The 18,704-nt window shown below is 46.6% G+C and overlaps 1 long non-coding RNA gene across 3 annotated transcripts in view; it reads right to left on the bottom strand.

Annotated features, from left to right (window-relative positions):
• LOC122561649 (uncharacterized) overlaps positions 1 to 18,704 on the bottom strand; it is a 202,372-nt gene that overhangs the window by 169,097 nt on the left and 14,571 nt on the right. For 2 of the 3 annotated variants that reach the window (XR_015761156.1, XR_015761157.1), the window contains exon 2: positions 11,994 to 12,098. This is a non-coding gene — a long non-coding RNA (uncharacterized LOC122561649). Of the gene's footprint in view, positions 1 to 11,993; positions 12,099 to 16,393; positions 16,466 to 18,704 lie in introns of all 3 variants that reach the window. The other variant, XR_015761155.1, reaches the window with a different exon arrangement.

The following is an 18,704-nucleotide window of genomic DNA, read 5'->3' as shown; positions in this document are numbered from 1 at the left end:
CACTCTCAATCCTATTTTAGAGATCTTGTGCAGTGTTATCATCTTTACTTTGAAGCCAAAAGCTCTGATTACAAACCCCACTCCAGAATTTGATGGCCGCTTCCATTACTTCATTCTTCCCAATCCTATATGCATTTCTTGTAGATTTTACCTAGAATGTGACTGCATTCTGGATAAAACTGTCCTGTAATTCCTCCCCTTCCCGTAAGTGTCAGGGATTTTCTATCTTACTTTCCATCTCAATGACAGAACTGACTGACTGAACTGGAGCAATTCAAGACCATTTTTGTTACATTTTTGTAGGTGTTGCTGACTGGGCTAGCATTTAGTGCTAATCTTTAATTGTCCTGAAGGACACTTTTACCATGTAGATGGCAGACAGGCATTGAGAAAATAGGAAGGGAGTTCCTTGCTGCAGAATTCCTAGCCTCTGACTTCCCGCTGGAGCCACAATGTTTGTAATGCTGGTCAATGGTAATCATCAGGATGCTGACAATGGGAGATTCAGTAATGGTAACACCAACGAATGTCAAGGGCCAGTGGTTAGATTGTCTCTTATTGAAGATGGTCATTGCATGGTGTGAAGGTTACCTCCCATGTACCAGTCCAATAATAGACATTAACCAGGTCTTGCTGTAAATGGAGAAAGACTACTTCACTATCTGATGGGTTGTGAATGGTGCTGAAGGTTGTGCAATTATCTGCCACTTGAAGACACTGTTGATGATCCCTTCCATCACTTTGCTAATGATCAAGAGTTGACTGATAGGATAGTAGTTGGTGGTTAACTGACAACATCATGAAACTCTGGAATGCAGCAATTGCAGAACAAAGATAATCTTCTTTAAGTTTGAAAATCAATGCTTAGTCTTTTTTTAAAACCGAGTGTCTTTTGCTGCTTAGAAGCATTTTCTTTATGCCGTTTTTATTGGTGAGATTGTCTGCAGTCATTTAACTGCTGAATCTTCATGTTAATATTGTGAAACAGGCAGATACTTTGTTATTTTTATAACAGAGTATGTTACTATTATTTATTTTGTAAGAATTCTCAAGACTCTAAGCTACAAATCGGTATTTTCTCCATCCCTTCTTCAGGCTCAGGTCTGAATCCACCAAATCCATTCACCTGGGCTTAGGGCCACAACACTACCACTTCCTCCAATCTCATGACTACATCCCCCACACCCACCAGGTTCATGGTTTAAGCCACACCAACCTCAGGTTCTAGCCTACAATCTTACAAACTTCCCCACCTTCCACCCCACCCGCACCCCCCATCCCCGCTCCTACCCGAGGTTTAGGCCTGCAATTGGAAGGGTTTGGAGGCATATGGACAGTGCTGGCAGGTAGGACTAGGTTGGGTTGGTATATCTGGTTAGCATGAACGAGTTGGACCGAAGGGTCTGTCTATCCTCTCCCTAGTTACCCTTTTGTCCTTAATGTATTTGTAAAAACATTTCAGATTCTCTTTAACTCTATTTTACTAAAAGACGTTTCAGAAACAAAGGAGTCTTTGATTTTATTAAAACAAGTAAAATTGAAAATACTTACAATAACTGAAAAAGAAAACGAATATTTCAAAAAACCCCAATGTGACGGATCAAGTGAAGTGAGAGTTATCTGACAGCTAACTAGCACCCCAGTTAACCCTTGCAGCCTTGACTTGGTACTGTGGCTTTAAAATTACAGAGAGCTATTAAATTACTGGGTGACAGGGGAAAAGGGAGGTGGGGGGAAGAGAGAGAAAGAGAAAGAGAGAGAGAAAGCAAGAAAGAATGCTAATCCCGGAGTTCTATCCCTTTCCCAGGAGTACCTTGCACCGTTGACCCTACAGCCCACCCTTCCTACCCTATCTAACTGAGCTGGGAACAGAGGGTCTCGATGACCTTATGCTTACTCCTGAAGTGGCTTCTTTTGGCTCAGATGGTGCAAGATGTTTCTGGCGCTGCCCCAGTCAATATCTTGGCTCTCCAATCACGTGAAGATTCGTGGATGAGAAAATCGTTTGCTCTCCTTTTCCTGAGTCTGTGATGGTTACAGTCTGTGATACACTGTGACTGGCTGTGGCTGATTCTCTCCACTCTGGCCGAACCTCTTGCTGAATCCAACTCCCTTAGAGGTTGGGGTTCCCCAGTTATACTGACTTATCTGTTCCTCTTGTCTCCTGCCCAATCTGGATTTGATCACTGAGCTGTTGTTCCTCCTCTCGGGGCTGAATGAGTCTCCCGTTTATTAGTTGTGGCGTGGGAATTGGTTTAGCTCAGTTGGCTGGGTTGTTAATTTGCAGAGGAAATGTGATACTAACAGCGTGGGTTCAATTCCAATCGCTGGTTTGAGGTTACCATGAAGGACGTTACTTCTCAACTTTTTCGCACACCTGAGGTCTCGTAGCCCCCAGGTTAATTAACCACCAGTCACTTTCTTCAAAATGAGAGCAGCCCCTATGGTCTGGTAAGACTATGGCAACACAACAGATGAGTTGTGAATGGTTCTTCAATTAAAATGAATGGGTTTTTGATAGCTTTGAATGTCCTGTATTTCTCTTGGATGGGTGTAGGTTAAAGTTTTACTGGTAGTGCAAGGCCTTCACATTCACAGACAAACAGGTTTGTGTGTAGTACAATGGTGTGGAACATTCAGTACCTCTGTGACTGGGCAAACTGATTAAAAGTTGAATGGTTTTGTATTTTTGTATTCTCCAGAATGTCTCAGTTGCTCGGTCTGCAGGCTGATGTTCATTGTCTTTAGCTGAGGTGTTTGTGGAGATCTTCCCTTAGCTTTACAATCTAAACCCCTATTCCATACAACTGCCTCTATGCTTTTGTAATGCCTTCCGAGGACCCCTTCGCCTGCCTCCAACACACTCCATCCACCTGGACACCCTGTGCTGGCCTATTACCCGCCCTCGACCACTTCATTTCCAACTGCCACCGGGACATAATCCGCCTCAATCTGTCTATCCCCCTCCCCCACTCCAACCTCTCACTCTCCCTCCACTCCAATCCCGACCTCACCAGCAGATAAAGGGGGCGCACTGACCTCTACACTGCTGAAGCCAGATGCCAACTTGAGGACATCTCCTCCTACCACCCCCTCGACCATGACTCCACCCCCCATCACCAAACCATCATCTCCCAGACCATACAGAACCTCATCACCTCAGGAGATCTCCCACCCACAGCTTCCAACCTCAGTCAGGGAACTCCGCACTGCCCGGTTCTATCTCCTTCAAGCCACAAGCCTGACCACTCTGGCCGACCCATGGTCTCAGCATGCTCCTGCGAGGAGGTTGAGCAATTCATCAACTTCACCAACACATTCCACCCTGACCATAAGTTTACCTGGACCATCTCTGGCACCTCCCTCCCCTTCCTGGACCTCTCCATCTCCATTAATGACGACCGACTTGACACCAACATTTTTTTACAAACCCACCGACTCCCACAGCTACCTGGATTACACTTCTTCCCACCCTACCTCCTGCAAAAATGCCATCCAGTATTCCCAATTCCTCCACTTCCACCGTATCTGCTCCCAGGAGGACCAGTTCCACCTCAGAACACACCAGATGGCCTCCTTCTTTAGAGACCGCAATTTCCCTTCCCATTTGGTTAAAGATGCCCTCCAACGCATCTCGTCCACATCCCACACCTCCGCCCTCAGACCCTACCCATCTCACTGTAACAAGGACAGAACCCCCCCCCCGGTGCTCACCTTCCACTCTACCAACCTTCGCATAAACCAAATCATCCGCTGACACTTCCGCCACCTCCAAACGGACCCCACCACCAGGGATATATTTCCCTCCCCACCCCTTTCCGCCTTCCGCAAAGACCGTTCCCTCAGTGACTACCTGGTCAGGTCCACGCCCCCCAACAACCCACCATCCCATCCTGGAACCTTCTCCTGCCACCACAGGAATTGCAAAACCTGGGCCCACACCTCCTCCCTCACCTCCATCCAAGGCGCTAAAGGAGCCTTCCACATCCAAAGTTTTACTTGCACATCCACCAATATCATTTATTGTATCCGTTGCTCCCGATGCGGTCTCCTCTACATTAGGGAGACTGGACGCCTCTTTAGCAGAATGATTTAGGGAACATCTCTGGGACACCCGCACCAATCAACCACACCGCCCTTTCGCCCAACATTTCAACTCCCCCTCCCACTCTGCTGAGGATATGGAGGTCCTGGGCCTCCTTCACCACCGCTCCCTCACCACCCGACGCATGGAGGAAGAATGTCTCATCTTCTGCCTCGGAACACTTCAACCCCAGGGCATCAATGTGGACTTCAACGGTTTCCTCATTTCCCATTCCCCACCTCACCCTGCTTCCAAACTTCCAGCTCAGCACTGTCCCCATAACTTGTCCTACCTGCCATATTTCTTTTCCACCTATCCACCCCACCCTCCTCCCTGACCTATCACCTTCATCCCCACCCACTCACCTATTGTACTGTATCTACTTTCTCCCCACCCCCACCCTCCTCTCATTTATCTCTCCACCCTTCAGGTACTCTGCCTGTATTCCTGATGAAGGGCTTTTGCCTGAAACGTCAATTTTACTGCTCCTCGGATGCTGCCTGAACTGCTGTGCTTTTCCAGCACCACTAATCCAGAATTTTATAATGCCGAACCTGTGTCAGCCAGAGAGCTCAGCGAATCTTAGTTCAAACGTGAATTCCACAAACTCATGTCCCAGATTCGGAGCGTTTTGGTCCAGGGTCTCTGATGGGGATTTTTGCCCCAGTTTACAGTATTTAATATTATTACTGTGCTCTGTACAGTTGATTGTGACAATTTCTGTGTTTTATTACATTTACCTACAGTTCTTGTATTATACTTAGTTTAAAAGGAGAGATAAATAAGCGGAGAGATTCTTTCGCTTTGAAACACCGGTCTATTGCCTTCTTATTTTACATACCCTAACTAAGTCCAATGTATGGATGATTCGAGCCACTTAAAAATCAGAAAATAATGACTGCAGACCAGAACCCTACATGTTACACATATGATCTCTCAACACATCACTTCCTGCTTCCAGGTTCTGTTGGCTTCCCATTGCTGCGTACTCCACCCTCGGTTTTCCACATCATTCACCAACATGGCTTTGTGCTGATCTGAACAAGGACACACTAACAGCACTGCTTTCATGAGTGATTGTGATCAAATGCTGTTCAGTGTAGAAGAATTTATTCTGGTAAGGAGCTTACAACTGAAGAGGGAGGTGGCACGGGGCAGGGTGACACTGGCATATGGACACACAAGACGGCCGCTGAGCCATCAGTTGGCCAACTTGACACATAAGATGGCCGCCGGATCACAACATGGAGAGAAACAGCAGAGCAAATACAGACACTGCCTGAGGCCACCAGAATGTCAGCACAATGCAATTGATTAGATTAAGGCAGTGGGGGAGAGAATACACATGAGTAACGAACATTGCCTGTCGAAGTGTCTGGGTCCAGCCACCACCACTTATAGAAATGCTAACAACTTGATACAGGCTCAATACGAAATTTTAATGACCAAGGCTGCAGTAATCGTCCTTCTCAGGAAGAGCGATTAGCACCCATTACAACAGCAATGGATTTCTGTGCAGGCGTTGAAACTGACATTGTTTACACTGAAACTGGCAATGACCACACAGAAATTAACAAAGGCTGCGCTAGGACTGACAAAGACTGTATCAAAACTATCAATGAATCTGTAACGATTACTATAAACAAACCATGTACAAAGACAGTATTCTCATCACTGACCTATTGTATCACAAGATGTATTAAAATTTCTCGACATGTGCTCCGGGTCGAGAGAAGACTCGCAGCTGACGTCTGTGCTGTTGGTGTCTTTCTCTTCCTGGAGCTCCGGTATTTTCTTGTGCAATAAACTCTATCATTGAACCCAACTCTGACTCCGAGGTTGGTGATTTTCCCCACAACAATTGGCGCTGCGAGCAGGGTTTGTATTACTGGTGCCCTGGTCAAAGGTCATGATTGGGGGACCGGGCTAAGAACCAAATTGTACCTGCAAACGGGAAGAGTCAGACCAGGCCAAGGTATAAAAGGTATACCGATTTGTAATGTCTAAATTTACTACAGTACTGAGTTAAAATGTAAGTGCATAAATGTGGAGAATAAATGTTTAACTGTATTAACTGCTGTAAGAATCTGTTGCTTGTGCTGAAACAGCCAGAGCAGAAGGCCCTGCACTAAATCGGTTGCGAAGTGGAGTGGGCCCCCTCATGCAAAGGTTGGGATTTGAAGTGGGAATTGAGGCGTCAAGGGCATGAGGAGCTGTGAAGCACAAGTGGCAAACTCAGGTAACATTGGAGCTGAAAATGTGTTGCTGGAAAAGCGCAGCAGGTCAGGCAGCATCCAAGGAACAGGAGAATCGACGTTTCGGGCATAAGCCCTTCCAGCAACACATTTTCAGCTCTGATCTCCAGCATCTGCAGTTCTCACTTTCTCCTCAGGTAACATTGGACTCTTGTAGGGGCAGAGTCCATTAGAATTTAAGTTAAAAGTTGGATGCTATATGTACTTATAACTTCCAATGTGACGAGGAAGAAGAGCTGATCGCTTTGACCAAGAGCCAAACCTCAGTGGAATGCATGTTAACAAAGTGGAGAGCATGGACACTGTGAGTAGCCATGATACCCTGTCATTCCATAGTAGAACGACAGAGCTTGAATAGTCACGGTGGCCTAAGATGGTAAAGAGTCCCACCGGTAGAGAGCACACCAGGCTAGAGGTAGGTTTCTGGGCCTATCGGGAGGCATTGGGTCAAGCGGAAGTGGCCAGGAGGGAGAGAAGTCCCACCAGTAGAGAGCACACCTTGCTGGGAGGCTGCTACGGCTGTACAGACAGTGCTGGGAGATTATTATTGGTCGGGTGTAGAGAAATCCCCACTGGATTAGGAATTTACTGTTGGCATTCAGGGGTACACAATCTGCTAAATGGCAGATCAAAGTTTTAAAGGGGATCTGCAGGTTCTCTTATTGAGAAATACAAGGCAGACAGACAAGGGCTGACAGAGCAAATGAAGACAACGGTTGGGATCCAAGCCATACATTAACACAACAAAGAGAGTGGATAGATAAGCAGACACGGAATAAAACTAAAAAGAAAGGAGTAATGTTAGTACACCAATTAGCAGGCCTAATTGAACAAATGAGTGCCTCCATGTGTAGGTGCTGAAAGGACCAGGAACAAGTTCTGGAGGACAGAATACAAGGGTTAGAGCAGGGAACAATGTAAAATACTGCAACCACTGCAAAAAAACAGGACACACTGAAGCAGTGTGCAGGGAAAAGCATGAGGCACCCCCAAACACCACCTGGAAGACTGCAAACCGCGGGAGTCCCGAGGTCAGCAGAGCTGACAACCAGCTACCCCCATTCATGAGGGTAAAGGAGAGGGGAAAATCTAAGTACCCGCAGTAATAAGAGGGAGGATATGTGAGATGCCAGTGGACACAGGAGCTGCTGTGTCCATCACAAACCTACCCTTACCCCACACAAACAAAATGATTCACTTAGCTGGGTAGAAGGGGATAAAACACCAGCTTCCCTAAGCGAAACTATCCTTGTAGGAATAAATAATCCCCATGAGATTTTATGTATGCCAAAATAACGAGGGCACAATAATGGGCAATGATCTCATGAAATAATATAATATTTTAATTGACTGTGCAAAGGGGAAATTGATTTGGCCCAGACAGGATGGTCACTAGTAGGGACTGGAGCCTCGAAAAGGGGGATTCAGAGCCATCTATGCCTCCATTCCCAGAGCATGGGCAGGAAAAAAGTTAAATGCAGGTCGTGTTAACATAGACTTGATAAGGGTTCCCAGACCGGAGCACAAGCTCCACCGATAATACCCAATAAAACCGGAAGCAGAACAAGCAATTGTAAAGATAGTGCAAGGACTAGTGAAACGGGGGAATCCTGAAAGCAATCACAAGTACAACTAACTCCCCGACGTGGCCAGTAATAAAGCCTGATGGGAGCTACAGGCTCACCACTGACTATACAGGACTAAATAAGGTCACCCCAAATTGCACCCCATTGTAGCAGACCCCTCCACCATTTTAAATGACTTAGCCCCCGAGCACAAGAGTTTTACTGTTCTAGATATAGCCAATAGCTTCTGGTCTATTCCGTTACACCCTGAGTCCCAGAAGAAATTTGCTTTTACAGTAAGGGGCAGACAGTACACATGGACTTGCCTGCCACAAGGGTTCCACAACAGCCCCACTATTTTTCACAGGGTGATGAGTGACATCTTAAAGAGAGTAGATTTACCAGAGGGTGGCACTGCCCTTCAATATGTAGGTGATATCCTAATTCCCTCAGAGTCCGAATCAGGACACCAGGAAGCTTTAAGGCTAGTATTACAGGAATTGCCAACCGCAGGGTTGAAAATCAGCCCCACAAAGACACAGACTGGCAAAACACAAATCTTAAAGCTGAGAGACCTTGTATCCCAGGGACTCAAAGAAATTCCCAGTGACCGCAAGAAGGCAATCCAACAGATGCCTCAACTTGCCACTGTCAGGGGAGTAAGGAAAGTCATGGGGCTATTCAACTACAGTTGGAGCTCCATACCTGAATTTGCAAAATTGGCTGAACCAATCCAGAGACTAATTAAAGGAGGCAAGCTCGTTTTGGAACTTTAATCTGGAGGCCAGAACAGGAGGAGGCATATAGCCATCTTAAGACGTGACTCATATCCCGGGCTAGGGTAGCTAGACCCCAGCAAGGATTCTCACATCCACTGTAGTAATGAGGGACGAATTTCCTCCACAGTGGTCACCCAAGACCAGGGTAGCAGAAGAAGGCCGAACTACTCAACTACAGAAGGACCAGTAGTCACTGGACTGCCCAGGTGCATAGTAGCCTTAGACTGTGGTGCTTGGGCCCTCGGGTTAGCGAGCTCATAGTAATGACAGGGAATGTCATCTCCACACTAAACGCACCCCAGTAGAAATGCCAAACACAGGGAAACTGAGGGCCATTTCCAATATGAGAAAGGCAAGTGGGAGGCAGTTCTTTTATCCCCAAATCGTTCTGTGGTAATAGTCAGGGATATGGGAGAAAACCTAGCTGAGGAATTCTTGACATAGGGGGAAACTACATAATTGTGGAGATATAGATGGTGATGAGAATAGGAGGCGAGTATAAGATACCTCCCTCGTCACAGCAGAGAAGACCGTCTTCATGGAAGGGTCATGGACATATGTAGCAAGTCACCCGAACAGGATGGGCTGTGATAATTGTTTGAAATTTATCATTTCTGGCCAGGAGAAATTATGGAGGTTAGTCCGCACAGGTAACACTCACTAAAGCACTGGACTAAAGGCCCATCAAAAACAGCCAATAAAAGAGACCCCAAATTGGCTACAATTCAAAGGAAACCAGACAACAGACCAGGTAGCTCAGAAAGCCCTAGAACAAGAAGACACTAACGAGACTGCAATAGCCACTATTGAATTAGCAAAGGACGCTATCCAAATTCAGCAACAACAGGAGGATGGGGCACCTCCAAATACCACCTAGAACACTGCGAACCGCGGGAGCCCCGAGGTCAGCAGAGCTGACAACCAGCTGCCCCCACTCGTGAGGGTAAGGGAGAGGGGAGAATCTACATATCTGCAGCAATAGGAGGGAAGAGAAAGAACAATGGGAATTGCAGGGGGCATTCAAAGGGGAGGATGATGTCTGGAGGCAAGCAGGCAAAGTGGTAGCACCATGTATACAGAAGCATTCCCAACCAAAAGCTGTACTGCAACCACTGTAGCCAGAATATTAGCAGAGGTGATAATCCCTAGGTGCAGGGTATCCTTCCAGATCGATTCCGACCAAGGGACACATTTTACAGGAAGAGTCATGAAGGCAGTATTCCCGATTGCTCGGCATTAGACAGAAATTTCACATCCCCTGTCACCCCCAGAGCTCTGGGATGGTAGAAAGAATGAATGGAACACTGAAAAATGCTTTAGCTAAGGTTATGCAAGCCTCAGGCAGAACGTGGGCTAAGGTGCTGCCGACCATACTAATGAAATTAAGAGCCACTACGAATCAGGCAACTACATTATCATATGAATTAATGACCGGGCAAGCAATGCAATTGCCAGAGACAATAATCAGACGTGACACCAATGTGGGTCCACTAAAAGATAGAATTCGGCGATATGTCATAGAGTTAAGCACTCTTTGAAAGGGATATGGAAATCTGTAATTAACAAACAGGACAAAAAGTACAGAGCAGGGGAACTTGAAATTTTCTGAGGTCCCAGCAGCAGGAGGTTGTGTCCTGATGCGAGCATTGCCTGACAAACCAAGCTCTACCCCAAAATGGAATGGGCCAGACGGCATGGTAATAGGTCAGGACATCTGTGCCTGCCTGGATATTAAAGGGAAAGGCACATGGAAGCATTGGACCCAACTGAAACCGTTTAAAGACTCCTGTGCCCAAACTAATGTCATTGACCATTCCCCAGGTGCAATCTGCAAAGATGGATAAGACAGTCATCCCAGGGAGAGTACTGAAAACACAACAGAACAAACCACACAGGAGCATGACTGCAGCTCCTGACAAAGATAAAGACTTTTTACTGATAACTTTACCTTTAACTACAGATATATATGTTTATATGTATTTCATTGCATTTAAGTGTCACAATTGTTGGGAGCATGTAAGGATCTGTAATGTGGCCTGACCATCTTAGGCAATAGTACCTCAAAAGCTATGGAAGCAATTAACACAGAGCTGGCTGAACTACACACAGCAGACACATTACGCGGTGGATTATCAATTAGCACAGCAGGGCGGAGTTTGTACAATTATTGGTGACAATTGTATTACCCATGACATTGATGCCTCTTATAATATACAGAAGCCAACAAAAATATCCGAGACCAGCTGGACAGCTTCCGACAGTTCACAGAATCCCTACAGTGTGGAAACAGACCCTTTGGCTCAACATCTCCACACCTACCCTCTGAAGAGTAACCCACCCAGACCCATTCCTCTACCCTATAATGATACATTTACCCCACACTAATGCACCTAACCTACACATCCCAGAACACAATAGGATAATTTCCCATGGCCAACCCACCCTAACCTGCACACCCTGGGCAGTATGGGGCAATTTCCCATGGCCAGCCCACCCTACCCTACAGACCCCTGGGCAGTATGGGGCAATTTCCCATGGCCAGCCCACCCTAACCTACAGACCCCTGGGCAGTATGGGGCAATTTCCCATGGCCAGCCCACCCTAACCTACACACCCCTGAGCAATATGGGGCAATTCCCCCTAACCTACACACCCTGGGCAGTATGGGGCAATTTCCCATGGCCAGCCCACCCTAACCTGCACACCCTGGGCAGTATGGGGCAATTTCCCATGGCCAGCCCACCCTAACCTACACACCCCTGAGCAATATGGGGCAATTCCCCCTAACCTGCACATCCTGGGCAGTATGGGGCAATTTCCCATGGCCACCCCACCCTAACCTACAGACCCCTGGGCAGTATGGGGCAATTCCCCATGGCCAGCCCACCCTAACCTACACACCCTGGGGCAGACCACTGAGCCAATGTGTCGCCCCATTGCCAAAGTTTCTCAGAGAAGCGCCTTCCGAACCCCGCTGCCCCCGGGAGGACGGTGGGACAGCAGATACACGGGAACGCCACGCGCCGGCATGTTCCGCTCCCCCCCTCCCCGACTTGGAAAAGGTACCTGCCATTCCTTCGGGGTCAGAAACCTGGAAGTCCCTTCCCTCCCCGTGGGAGGTCGCGGTTCGGGCCGCCAAAGACGTTCAAGATGGCAGCAGTCCCCCTTGGCTAGGGGTGAAACCAGGGACATGCGCGACAGGCAGGTCTCTGCGGCCAGGCAGAGGGCAGATGTATCGCGCGCCGGAGGACCTTAACATCCCTCGACCTCACGTGCGCCCGGCTCCCACCCCGCAAGACAGAAGACTCACCCAGCAAATGGGCCACCACAGCTGGCCCGATTCTTAGCGTGGCCGATGCTCGTCTTCTTTAGGATACGGTAACATCAGGAGGTCCCGGCGCTGTGAGGCCCGGCTCTGGAGAAAAACAACTGTCAGACAGGGAGCCACAATTACAGGCAGCTGGCTGAATTGGTTGATAGGTAAATCTTGGGGACCCTATTTGGCAGATGGGGCAGTTTTCCTCATTGCACTCATGCTAGTATTCTGTGTGGGCCTCTGCTGTAAGGCGTTACTGACAAAAACTGTGCCAGCAGTGAGTGTCACCACAGAAGAGCCCACAATGAAATTGGCACTCTGATACCCCTCAGGAGGAGGAGCTCCTAAAGATGACCTACATCTACATGTAAATTGGGTGGTCTGTGGGAGATTTCCGAAGTTGCCCCCTTGACTAACAAGGGAGGAGTGAAAAGAGAGATGGCACGGGGCAGGGTGATACTAGGCATATGGACACACAAGATGGCCGGTGAACCATCAGTTGGCCAACTTGACACATATGATGACCACCGATCACAACATGGAGAGAAACATAAAAGCAGATACAGATACTGCCTGAGGCCACCAGAATGCCAGCACAATGCACTTGATTAGTTTAAGGCAGGTGGGGGAGAGAATACACATGAGTAATGAACACTGCCTGCTGAAGCGTCTGGGTCCAGCCAGCACCTCTTATTGAAATGCTAATAACTTAATACAGACTCAATATGAAATGTTAATGGCCAGGGCTGCAGTAATCGACCTTCTCAAGAGCGATTAACACCCATTAAAACAGCAATGGATTTCCGTGCAGGCATTGAAACTGACATTGTTTACACTGGAACTGACAATGACCGCACGGAAATTAACAAAGGCTGCGCTGGGACTGGCAAAGACTGTACCAAAACTATGATTCTGTAATGATTACTATAAACAAACTATGTACAAAGACAATAATCTCATCACTGACCTATTGTATCACAAGATGCATAAAAATTTCTCCACGTGCTCCAGGAGGAGAGAAGACTCGCAGCTGACGTCTGTGCTGTTCGTGTCTTTCTCTCTCAGGAGTTCTGGTATTTCTTTGTGCAATAAACTCTGTCATAGAGATGTACAGCATGGAAACTGATCCTTCAGTCCAACCAGACCAGATATCCCAACCCAATCTAGTCCCACCTGCCTGCACCCAGCCCATATCCCTCCAAACCCTTCCTATTCATATACCTATCCAAATGCCCCTTAAATGTTGCAATTGTACCAGCCTCCACCACATCCTCTGGCAGCTCATTCCATATACATACCACCCGCTGCATGAAAACGTTGCCCCTTAGGTCTCTTTTATATCTTTTCCCTCGCATCCTAAACCTATGCCCTCTAGTTCTGGACTCCCCGGCCCAGGGAAAAGACTTTGTCTATTTATCTTATCCATGCCTCTCATAATTTTGTAAACCTCTATAAGGTAACCCCTCAGCCTCTGACCCTCCAGGGAAAACAGCCCCAGCCTGTTCAGCCTCTCCCTGTAGCTCAGATCCTCCAACCCTGGCAACATCCTTGTAAATCTTTTCTGAACCCTTTCAAGTTTTACAACATCTTTCCGATAGGAAGGAGACCAGAAGTGCACGCAATATTCAAACAGTCGCCTAACCAATGTCCTGTACAGCCACAAATTGACCTCCCAACTCCTTTAGGAGAAGGTGAGGACTGCAGATGCTAGAGATCAGAGCTGAAAATGTGTTGCTGGAAAAGTGCAGCAGGTCAGGCAGCATCCAAGAAGCAGGAGAATCGACGTTTCAGGCATGAGCCCTTCTTCAGGGATGAGGAAAGTGTGCCAAGCAGGCTAAGATAAAAGGAAGGGAGGAGGGACTTGGGGGAGGGGCGTTGGAAATGCGATAGGTGGAAGGAGGTTAAGGTGAGGATGATAGGCCGGAGTGGGGGCGGAGAGGTCAGGAAGAAGATTGCAGGTTAGGAAGGTGGTGCTGAGTTCGAGGGTTGGGACTGAGACAAGGTGGGGGGAGGGGAAATGAGGAAACTGGAGAAATCTGGAGTTCATCCCTTGTGGTTGGAGGGTTCCTAGGCGGAAGATGAGGCCATCTTCCTCCAGCCGTCGTGTTGCTATGGTCTGGCGATGGAGGAGTACAAGGACCTGCATGTCCTTGGTGGAGTGGGAGGGGGAGTTGAAGTGTTGAGCCACGGGGTGGTTAGGTTGGTTGGTCCGGGTATCCCAGAGGTGTTCTCTGAAATGTTCCGCAAGTAGGCGGCCTGTCTCCCCCATATAGAGGAGGCCACATCGGGTGCAGCGGATGCAGTAAATGATGTGTGTGGAGGTGCAAGTGAATTTGTGGCGGATATGGAAGGATCCCTTGGGGCCTTGGAGGGAAGTAAGGGAGGAGGTGTAGGCGCAAGTTTTGCATTTCTTGCGGTTGCAGGGGAAAGTGCCGGGAGTGGAGGTTGGGTTGGTGGGGGTGTGTGGACCTGACGAGGAAGTCACGGAGGGAGGGTTCTTTTCGGAACGCTGATAGGGGAGGGAAATATATCCCTGGTGGTGGGGTCCGTTTGGAAGTGGTGGAAATGACGACGGATGATACGATGTATATGGAGGTTGGTGGGGTGGTAGGCGAGGACCAGTGGGGTTCTGTCCTGGTGGCGATTGAAGGGACGGGGCTCAAGGGTGGAGGAGTGGGAAGTGGAGGAGATGCAGTGGAGAGCATCGTCGATCACGTCTGGGGGGAAATTGCGGTCTTTGAAGAAGGAGGCCGTCCGGATTGCAGGGTATTGGAACTGGTCCTCCTGGGAGCAGATGCAGCAGAGACGAAGGAATTGGGAATATAGGATGGCGTTTTTACAGGGGGCAGGGTTGGAGGAGTGTAGTCTAGGTAGCTGTGGGAGTCGGTCGGTTTGTAGTAAATGTCCGTGTTGATTCGGTTGCCCGAGATAGAAATGGAGAGGTCTGGGAGGGGAGGGAGGAGTCTGAGACAGTCAGGCTCACCGGTCTATAGTTCCCTGGCTTGTCTTTACCACCCTTCTTAAACCATTTTTGCCAAACTCCAGTCTTCCGGCACCTCACCCGTGACTATTGATGATACAAATATTTCAGCAAGAGCCCAGCAATCACTTCTTTAGCTTCCCACAGAGTTCTCCGGTACACCTGATCAGGTTCTGGGGATTTATCCACTTTTAACCGTTTCAAGACATCCAGCACTTCCTCCTCTGTAATCTGGACATTTTGCAAGGTGTCGCCATCTATTCCCCTACAGTCTATTTCTTCCATATCCTTTTCCACAGTAAATACTGATGCAAAATATTCATTTTGTATCTCCCCCATTTTCTGCGGCTCTACACAAAGGCCGAGACTGATGATTTTCCCAACACAGCCGAAGAAACCAATTGGAAAGCAGCACAGTCAGTCAGAGAAAATTGTCTCTTTTACCATATCTGCTTACTTCCTTTTGTTTTCCTCTGTGTTAACAATTCCACCTGTCATTCTTTTCTATCCTTCATTCTCCATTCATTCCACTGATTTCATTCAATGCATCCAATTATTGGCATGGACAAAGCAGTCAACTTGCCTGTCCTCCTTTTCCCTCCACCATTCAGTTCCTATGTTTAACTGGCATGTACTTTTTTTTGTATACTCATGCGTATGAGTCATAGAGTTATATAGCATGGAAGCAGACACTTTAGTCCAACTCATCCACACTAACCAGATATCCCAATCTGACCTAGTCCCATTTGCCAGGTTTTGGCTCATATCCCTCTAAACCCTTCCGATTCATATTCTCATCCGTGTGGTTTTTAAATGTTGTAATTGTACCAGCCTCTGACAGCTCATTTCATACACTCAGCACACTTTGTGTGAAAAAGTTACCCCCCCAGATCCTTTTTCAATCTTTCCCCTCTCATCTTAAATCTATGCCCTCTAGTTTTGGACTCTCCCACCTTGGAGAAAAGACCTCGACTATTTACCCTTTCCACGCCCCTCATGATTTTATAAATCTCTAAGGTCACCTCTCAGTCTCAAGAAACATGTTTTATATTAAGTAGCATAGAGTGGACTGTGAGTTCTCAGAGAGCAAGTGTATTAGATCAAATTGTTGCGGCAGAGCAGTGCATTTTTAGGCTGGAATTCCTCTACATGGGGGTGTGTTGAACCAATAAAAACCAGCAGGTCTCTTTGACCTTTAACGTTTTGGAGCAGAGGGAACAACCTGATTTTATTGGGAGCTTGAGCGTCTGTCAGCAGAATGTGTCTACTCAGATCAAGGAACCAAATACCATAGACATGTTTGGAGACCATAACCACATTACGCATTTATTGTCATGGAACAAGTTATACATTTATCATCATGAAATAGAGACGAAAGAATAGAGTCTATTTATCTATGAATATTGACACTGACCTTGTGGTACTGCTGATGTAATTCTCTTTTTAAATTTTAGTTATGCATTGCAATTGTGTCCACAGCAACTTTCTATGAGGACAATAAAAATGAGTCAAATATTAGAGAGCTCAGCAAGTATTTGTCTCTGCCTATCTAACTCTCCTTCCCAATGAAGTGCTAACAGATATGAATTGTGAAGCAGCAGAACTGGCATCCAAGATGAGAGGGAAAGGTTTTCTTAGCACGTTAATCCATGGTAATTTATGTCAGTGTTCTCGAGTTATCACTTGCATTAACTGAAATTATCCTCATTAAAGAACGTGGCAGCAGGAATGTCATTCTTTAGAGTGAACTTCAGAGTTAAGTGTAGAATGGTTTTCTTTCTCCTTCATTATCTTCATCTGATTAGTGAGCTAAATGTCATTTGAATTGGTTCCTAGGGGTGGTGCCTTGGAGAGATGATGGCATAGTGCTAATGCCACTAGATTAAAAAAACCTCGAGGCCAAAGCAAATGCTGTGTGGATGTGGGTTCAAATAGAGTCATAGAGTTGTTCAGCATGGAATCAGACCCTTCAGTTCAACTGGTCCGTGCGGACTAGATATCCTAAATTAATCTTGTCCCATTTGCCAACACTTGGCCCACATCCCTTTAAACCCTTCCTATTCGTATACCAAACTACATGCCTTTTACATGTTATTGTGCCTGCCTCCGCCACTTCCTTTGGAAGCTCGTTCCATATATGCACCACCCTGTGCACAAAAAAATTGTCCCTTAAGTCCCCTTGAAATCTTTCTCCTTTCATCTTAAACTTATGTCCTCAAGTTTTGGGCTCCCTCATCCTGGGGAAAAGACCTAGGCCATTCACCCTATCAATGCCCCTCATGATTTTATAAACCTCCATACGGTCACTCCTCAGCCTCTGACGTTCCAGGGAAAATAGCCCCAGCCTATTCCTTGAATGCTGCCTGAACTGCTGTGCTTTCCCTTGGGTGCTGCTTGAACTGCAGTGCTTTTCCAGCACTACTCTAATCCAGCCTATTCAACCTCTCCCTATAGCTCAAATTCTCCAACCCTGGCAACATCCTTGTTAATCTTTTCTGAACCCTTTCAAGTTTCACAACATCTTTCCTGTAGCAGGGAGACCAGAATTGTATGCAGTATTCCACTATTGGCCTAACCAATATCCTATACAGCTGCAACATGACCTCTCAACTTCTACACTCAATGCACTGACCAATAAATGCAAGCATACAAAATGCCTTCTTCACTATCGTATCTACCTTCGACTTCACTTTTAAGGAAATTTGAACTGCACTCTATGGTTTCTTTGTTCAGGACATTACCATTAAGTGTATTAATCCTGCCCTGATTTGCCTTTCCAAAATGCAAAACCTCACATTTATTTAAATTGAATCCCATCTGCCATTCCTCGTCCCATTGGCCCATCTGATCAAGATTCCATTGTACTCTGAGGTAGCCTTCTTCGCTGTCCGCTACACCTCCAATTTTGCTGTCATCTGCAAACATCCTAACTATACCTCTTATATTCATACCCAAAACATTTATATAAATGACGAAAACCAATGGACCCAGCATGAATCATTGTGGCTGGTCACAGTTCTCCAGTCTGAAAAGCAACCCTCAACCACCACCCTGCATACAGCTGGCATAATTTAACTTAAAAGAAATAAAGCTTCTCAATTGTCTAAAAAAAAAGGCCCATCTACTTCACAAATGTCTATTAGGGAAGGAAGCCTGTCATTTTGGTGAGCATGTGACTCCACACCCACAACAATCTGATTTAGGTTTACAGCCTTTTAAATGACCCTGCAAGTCACTCAATTCAATGGAATTAGGGATGGGCACAAATGCGAGCCTTGCCAATAACAACACCCATGAAGAGTAACGTAAGCATTTGCTTAATAAATGTTACACTGGTTTGGAAACTTGTGCATATTTTTAAAGCAATGACACAGGAAACAGTCACAGAGATCAAGAAGTTTTTTTGTTCTCAATGTGAAATGGTATGCAAATTTCAAATTAGAGTAGCCCTCAAGACATTTCAAAAATATTTATTTCCTTACGAAGAAATGATTTATTCCAGATCACATTAGTTTTTATAGCAATTTAATTTGAATAAGTGTTTCATCTCTCAAGATGTGGGTATCTTGTTCCAGGCTGTTACTACTGGAGATTTGTGCAAAGTTATGCACAGTTGGCTATCCCACTCCATGAATTACTGTGGATATTGGAGAAGTGGGTGGGAATAAATATACGAGATATAATACTTAACACAGCATTGCAAGAAGTTGGATACTTCCATATGA

Source organism: Chiloscyllium plagiosum, unplaced genomic scaffold (assembly GCF_037043375.1).
Source record: "Chiloscyllium plagiosum isolate Xiang-an unplaced genomic scaffold, Cpla_swu_hap1 HiC_scaffold_23, whole genome shotgun sequence".
In the NCBI taxonomy this organism is placed as follows: domain Eukaryota; kingdom Metazoa; phylum Chordata; class Chondrichthyes; order Orectolobiformes; family Hemiscylliidae; genus Chiloscyllium; species Chiloscyllium plagiosum.
This window is presented reverse-complemented; position numbering and strand designations above follow the sequence as displayed.